The following is an 8,176-nucleotide window of genomic DNA, read 5'->3' as shown; positions in this document are numbered from 1 at the left end:
TTATAACTAAAAACAGGATTAATTAATTAAACCAAAACCACATCTAAAAAAACGTACGTAGGGTTTGATATAGTACTACTACTAGTGTGGGCAAATGTTTAAATAAAGTTTGCGTAGTTAGATTTACTGTTGGTTTGACTGTTCATCCGAGATTCAGAATTATTGGCCGCAAATCTCAATTTTATTCATTGATTGATCAGCCAATGCACTTTGGTCAAAACTTTATATAACTGTGATGGTGTGACCCAACATTATGAATGTCATGCCCTACAGTTCTAGGCTTAGGCAGCAACAGGTTTCTTGGGAGACAACATTGTAAGGTCCCTGGGCCCCACTCAACTTGAACAATGTTGACTCCCATGACATTTTTCTCTATCAAATGCAGAAATGGATTCTTATCCTCAAACCTCTACACTGAAAATTGCACTAAATTATTATGATTACAAGGTTCCCAGCAAATATAATATGCATGGGAAAAATAAAATAATATATAATTATCGTTTTACTTGTTTTATATTATTCAAGTTTATTGTGCGGTAGAAAGAAAACGATAGTTAAATTTTCACCGTTAAAATTATGAGAAATGTTTAAACATTAACAATATAAGCCAAAATATGAGGTTATTTTTCTCTTTGTCATTCTTAGCTTGTAACATCAAGTTAGCACTTTAATTGTTTTTTTCAGTTATGATCGAGATATAATATATATACTAGTCCTTAGGGTTACTTTGAACATTGGCAAAGGAATAGGGCAGGAAGGGCACTTTCTAACCAATAATAGTCATCTATGTTTGCACAAGTTTGAAACAAGGTATATTTATATTAGAGTACTGTTTATTTGGAACAATTCTTACTTGAATGGGATGGGTGAAGCAAAGTCAAATTAAAACCTCAAAAGCAAGGAAATACCAAAAACCCAGGAATTTCTTTGGGCAAGCAAGCGCATAAATTTGAGAAGGGTAGTTAGGTTTGGTATTTTGCTGACCTGCATCGATCCTCAGATCAAGTATTTATTAATTTCTTGATACTTTGACCTTCTTTCCTTCGCGGTTGTTTAATTCGATTAGGTCGTGTTATAGTTTGTTTATATAATATTTAAGCAAAAACTAATCCATCATTGTCTCCAAAAGGTCGTTGGTTTACAGATATTAGTTAGAATACAGCTCATCAACCATATGGGAAAATATATATATTTATTAAATTCAAATTTTTTATCGATTATTTTGTGTTGATATTTTTTTTAAATAAATACTGTTTACCCCAACGGCACGGTTAGTTTAACCAAGTGGTACAAAATGGTCCCGGTTAGGTCCACGGCCATAATCTTATTTAGGTCTCACCATTATCTAATTAAATAGCTATGCTATTAATGATTTTATTTTCTTTCTATAGGAATTGATGAAATAATACACGTAGTAGCTAGCTCAATAATAAAACCCAACTGAAGAAAATTCAAAAAACCACTACTTGATGCATGACCTACAACAACAAGCCTCTTTGCACAAATTTAGTTAACTTCAGTCATTTATGTACGTGCGATAACCATTTTTCCTATTAAATCCTAAATATTTTCGTACTCACGAATACTAAATGTTTTCAAATTTGCACATGTAAGTTAGGAGAACTTGTTATCCAACTACCATATAATTGGGTTTTTATGTGAAGTCCAAATGAAAGCTTGGATTAACTTTTTTGGTGTTGAGTTAGAAGCTTTGATCAAAAGTGGTGCATCGAATTATAGAACCATCTCTACATGTTTCTTCCTCTTTTGGGTTATATACACGAAGCAAACAGTAAAAGCTCACTAATTATCAACATCCTTCTTAAAAGTGTACCATACTTACTCGCTTGACATTTTCTTATTGCAGTAAAAAGTTGTCTTCATAAAAAGTACCAGAGGGTTTACGCCAAATTGCTATATTATATATACAATTCGCGTGATGAGGGGATAAGGGGATATGATGATAACGAGCTAATTAATTTAATTACATGCTTGATTGAGCTCCTGATTTTGCAATTAGTTGAAAATCTCATTATTAATTATTTGAAGAAGGGAACAAACAAGAAAATAGATTATATTCACATGCGTTATTTTATTTAAAATTCAATCAATTGCACACCCTTGGGCTTGGCATGTTTGAGATTATCACTCCTGTACTAAAAACAAATGCATACTCCAATAATTTCAATTTTGGCCTGAAATTCTGTAAGTATTTTGGATAAAGATATTGAAAAAAGGGCACACAAGTACCCATATGCGTAATTAAGCAGAGGTTTTGAGGATTGTGATGGAATGCACATACATTTCCCTCTTGAATTGATAACCTCCTTGTCTATTTGTACGCCAAATGCCTTCTTTGTCTCCATGCATGCTATTGTGGCAATGTGGCCTTTGTATTTGTCACGTACGTGGCATAGTTCTACAACAGTAAAATTTGGCACAAACCCAATAGAAAAAAAGTCGCTATCAGTGTACGAGAAATGTTGAGGAGGGATTCAAACATAACTTAAGATGTTAGATGTAAGGGTAACCCTTATTAATTATTTTGCTGTAAGCTCCTTGCCATCCATTGGTACAATATGTTAGGGTGTAATACCTTGATTAATGGACATAAGATTGGATTAATTGTATAAGTAGCAAGAGATGTCATTGAGAGAGATTACAAACAGAAACAGACATGCATGGAGGGAAGTAGCGGTTCTCACCACTGGCAATGGGTTGTACATCATTCCAAACCAGCAAGCAAAAAGCTGAACGTCCCAATAATAAAAAGGAAATTCAACAAAGTTGCGATACCCCCCAACCCCATTATTCATATGGAATTCATAATTTTGGTAGGTACCCAGTAACCCAACGATCTTAATGGACTCTGTGGCAGTGTTTGCTAGCTAGTATTTTATATATATATGTATCTTTCTTAACCAAAAAGGCAAAAGCAAAGTGCAAGCAAACACAACAATATGTGGCCCCCAAAGGGCCCTAAATCCCAGTCCAAGTTGCTTCAGTGGAACTGTACTGAAAATGTTTGATGCGCCAAATCCATTTACATATATTTAACCCTAATTGTTGTGTTTTTTTATAAACTCGTATATGTTTTCTGGTTTGGTATTTGTAAACTAGAATGTTTAAGAAGACAAGCGGGTAACTGTTTTGGGTTGCCAGAATCTGAGTTGAACAAATTCCTTTCCTAATCTCATACTTGCATTAAAACAGGCTCCGCTTTATATGATGTATATTCACAGTAAATGCAGGCCTAACCTTTTTATACATGAACTGAAGTAAGTAGCTTTCAAATTTCAAAATTCAAAATTCAAAATTATTTATTTCAATTAAAATTTTCTATTTATTACTGGGGAAGGGAGAATGTTTTGCTGAGAATCCGGGCTAAGCATAGAGGATGAGGAAGCTTCCCTCCCACCACCCCCCCAAAATACAAATTGTGTCTTTGAGTCTTAGCCAAGCACACAGAACCCACAAATCTTATTGCAACTTGGGTTTTAATAAATTCAGTCTGCCCAGAATAACCAGAATAACAGGTTGTGGTGGGGCCTCATTGTTGCCCACATGGTTGCTGGTTATACCACCATTGCCTTTGGGCCCAGAAGGTTTCAAGTTTTGAGTAAGCAGATGTGCCTGCTGCTGTATTTAGAAAAATTAGGAAAAGATGCTTGATGAAGTATAATTTAAGTGATGCAAAAAGGTTGCAAGGGAATAAAAGGAAGGATCGTTGGTTGTAGCCTCCCGGAGTCCGAATATATATATATATGCTTCCCCAGAAACTCCAAAACCTCATATCATATATATATATAAATATATTTGTTGGTTGCGCATTTGAAATGATTTTCTTTGTAAAACTGACTGCCAATATTACGTGTCATACAATTTATTGTTAAAATTGACCAAAACATATGTTAAAATCTTAGAGCAGGTAGGTAGAGATTTTCCAACAGTAGATATGTTGAGACTTTGAGCGACCTCCATTAAACTCGCATTAGATATTATTGGGACCATACTTTGCCCACATTGATAAAGTATGTTGCTCCCTAATTAGAAACTGGTATGGCAAATTGGCAATGGGCCAATGGCATTATGGCATGGCTGAGTCTATATATATAAATCATGTGATGGAGACATGAGATGATCAGGGTACCTCTAACACATCTGCTATAACAATAATATCATAATTCAGTGGGCCACTCACTGTTTTTTCTGGACATACATACACATCAAATGTACATAAGAAGTTCACAAGTTTATTAGTTAGGTGCGTGTGCGTCTGCTCCTACGCAACACAATGTCCTTAACGTTAGGAGAGGACAAATGAAAAGGGGATGGGTACCAAACAAACAAAAGCCTTAGTGATATTTGTTTGAGAGTTTCACTCAATTGATAGGGCCAAGGCCATAAGAGCATGTCCACCCCTTAGGGCAAAGTCTAAGGCAAGGGCAAGCAAGGGCTGTCACTATTCACGTGAATAGTGTCAGCCTTGCCATTTGTGGTTCCACCCACAAGGGCAAAGTCTAGGGCAAGACTAGGGCAATTACTATTCATTGTACTTTATTTCCTATTTTTTTTATACTTTAAATCATTAATTTTGATAATCTTTTGTAATTAAATTTTCAGATAAGATTTTCGGATGTGAATCTCGGTTGCCACGTGTCTTATTCCAGATAAAATTTTCGGATATTCATTAAAAAAAATTATAATCTCAGATTTCAGATAAGATTTTCACCCTCTAAAATTGTGCCACGTGTCCCATGTCAGATAAGATTTTCAGATATTTTTAAAAAATTATAATCTCATATTTCAGATAAGATTTTCACCCTAAAATTGTGTCACGTGTCCTATGTCTGATAAGATTTTCAGATATTTTTTACAAATAGTGATCTCAGATTTCAGATAAGATTTTCACCCTCTAAAATTGTGCCACGTGTCATCTCTATCTTCTGAATCCCTCTATATAACTACACCATCAACACCACTCCTCTTACACCATCTCTGATATATTCCTTCATTTCTCAGATTTTACAAAACACATTATACTCTCAATGTCAAACTTCAGGAGGGTGTTGGAGAGGCAACAGAAAGAATGGGAAGAAATCCAGCGTAGACGTGAGGAAGAAGATCGGGAGCAAGATGAAGAAGAGGAGGAAATGCTTGAAGTAGCGGCGGTGTGTATGATGAATCAATCAAGCCAACATCATCGTCGTCGTGCCCCGAATGTGGACAGACGCAGAGAGTCTCGGGGTAAGAATCTCTTGGAGGATTACTTTATCCCAAATTCATTATATCCTGCTCATAAGTTTCGAGAGAGATATAGAATGCAGCCACATTTGTTTCAAAAAAATCATGCATGATATTTGTAATTACGACACATACTTCATTCAAAAGCATGATGCTGTTGGAGTTTTGGGTCTTATCCCGGAGCAAAAACTTACAGCTGCTTTGTGGATGCTTGCTTATGGGGCATCTGCAGAGCAGGTGGATGAGATTGCAAGGATGGGAAAATCAACTATCCTAGAGTGTTTGGTGAGATTCTGTGATGCAGTGGAAAATTTGTACACGAGGGAGTACCTTCGCAAACCCACGCCGAGGGACCTGCAAAGGTTGCTACAAAAAGCAGAGGCTCGAGGTTTCCCAGGCATGATTGGAAGCATTGATTGCATGCATTGGCAGTGGAAGAATTGTCCTACTGCTTGGCAAGGAGACTACGGGAATCGAAAGGGCCAAAAAAGTATCATTTTGGAGGCCGTAGCTTCATTCGACACTTGGGTTTGGCATGCCTTTTTGGGGTTGCCGGATCTCAGAATGACCTCAATGTCCTTGGTCAATCCCCGGTGTTCGACGAGGTATTGCGAGGTCATTCCCCTCAGGTCACATACCAAATCAACAATACCATATACTCTGGTGCATACTACCTTGCCGACGGAATTTATCCTAGGTGGACGACATTCGTGAAAACAATTCTGAATCCCCAATCCGAGAAGGAAAGAAGCTTTGCTTCCTTTCAAGAAGGTTACAGGAAAGACGTGGAAAGGTGTTTCGGTATCTTGCAAGCTCGTTGGGCAATTATCAGGGGTGCTGCTCGGATGCTAGACGAAGAGGTGCTGAGGAGTATTATGATGACTTGCATCATCCTCCACAACATGATTGTGGAGGATGAGTATGACTACGATGCTCCAGAGGTGTTTGAACCCGATCCCATGAACACGGCATTGACAAGAATATATGAAAGGCCGATGGGACCAAATGGACTACCAATGGAGCCCGAACCGTTAGTTCGGGATGGTCGATTCAACAACCCCATGATTGATCGTTATCAAGAAATGCAATCTTCATATGTTCACGAGAGACGTCAAGTTGACTTGATCGAGCACTTGTGGGAGATGAAAGGCAATCACAATGGATGAAGTCAAGATTAGTGCTTTGTTTGGAATTATGCTTTGTTTTTAATTATGCTTTATTTTGTGTGTGTTGTTTTTTTGGAATTAATGCTTTGTTTTTTATTATTATTATGCTTTTATGTATGGTTTGTTTTGTGTGTTGTTTGCAATAAATTAAGGTTTGATTTTAATTAATCTTTGTTTTGATGCTCAAATGTTTTTAATAAATAGTCATATTATTTAATGCTTTGTTTATTTAATGAAAAGGAAACAATACAACAAATTAAAGGATAATACAACAATACAACAATACAACAAATTAAAGGATAATACAACAATACAACAAATTAAAGGATAATACAACAATAAAACAATACAACAATACAACCTAATGGTTTTCATCATTTAACCAATCTGTATTGCTAGGTCCGTCGTCATGGAAAAGTTTTCTTCTCATCACATCCCTTCGTCTATGCTTCCAATATGCCTTTGTTTCAGGAGACATATGGCTCGTATCCATGGCCATGATTTTCATCTCTTTATCATCCATGTCTTTTTCTTGTGCATGCTGCTGTTGAATTGCAAATGTTTCCTCTCGTGCCTTGTCCACTTCATCTCTTTTCAAGTCTCTCTCAATTCTTAGTGCGGTGTTCTTAGCTATTTGCTCCAATAATTGTATACATTCATTGTTCGGAGTGCCCCCTCTCTTGGCCTTTGCCGCCTTTCTCCCAATCGGTCTTGGAGGACGTGGGAGTGGTAACTCCGTTTCCATTGGGGAGTCCAATGGTGAATCGGTTGATGGTGAATCGTAAAGTGGCGTCTCATTCAACACAACCGAAGGACCGGTGGGAATAATTTTGAATCTCGAACAATCCTTCACAACTTCCCAACATTGGAAATGCACAAAACTTTTTTTGCCTTGCCCCATGGCACCGAACCACATTTGTGCTTGTATGATCTATTAAAAATAAATAATTGAAAGTGCAAGAAAAAAAAAATTATTATGCAAGAAAATTAAACTAATTTGAATTGCAACAATAAAATTAATTATGCAAGAAAATATAGACAAATTGGACATGCAAAAAGAAAAAAAAAATTATGCAAGAAAAAGAAATAGAATATGCCAAAAAAAAAAAGTTACATTAAATTGATGAAAATGGTATTATAAATATTTTACCTCATCGGATAGATTTTGACCGCTTCGAATGTTCTCCCTTGCTTTTGTCAAGGCATTTCTCCATTTGCCTAAATCTTTATTTAGAAGTTTCCATCTACTAGACAACGCCATTTCGGTCCGAATGGAACCCGATCTTTGACAAAATTCTCCATGAATTTTGCTCCACATATGATGGAACTTCATCTCATTGCCCGTGATAGGGTCATGACTAATGTTCACCCAAGAGTGACACAATGCAATATCTTCCTGAGTTGACCACGAGCCCCCGGTTTCGACAGAAGATGCCATTTGTTTTGTTTTGTTTTTTTATACAAATGGAAAGTAGTAGAAAAATGTGAGTGGAGGGTAAAAAATATTGGAAGGAGAAGAGTTTGTATGGAGAATTGGTGTGGGAAGTGAAAAATGTGAGTGAAGAGTAAGAAATATTGGAAGGAGAATAGTTTGTGTGGAGAATTGGTGAGAAAAGTGAATAATGTGAGTGGAGAGTAAAAAATATTGGGGATGGAGAAGAATTGTATGAATATTTTGTGTGGAAAGTAAATAAAATGGTTAGGTATTTATAGGGAAAAAATATAGAATTTTTTGGTATTTTTTTTAAAAAATTTCAGAATTTTTT

Source organism: Prunus dulcis, chromosome 1, assembly GCF_902201215.1.
Source record: "Prunus dulcis chromosome 1, ALMONDv2, whole genome shotgun sequence".
In the NCBI taxonomy this organism is placed as follows: domain Eukaryota; kingdom Viridiplantae; phylum Streptophyta; class Magnoliopsida; order Rosales; family Rosaceae; genus Prunus; species Prunus dulcis.
The sequence above is the reverse complement of the archived record's forward strand: the minus strand, read 5'-3'. Positions refer to the sequence as shown.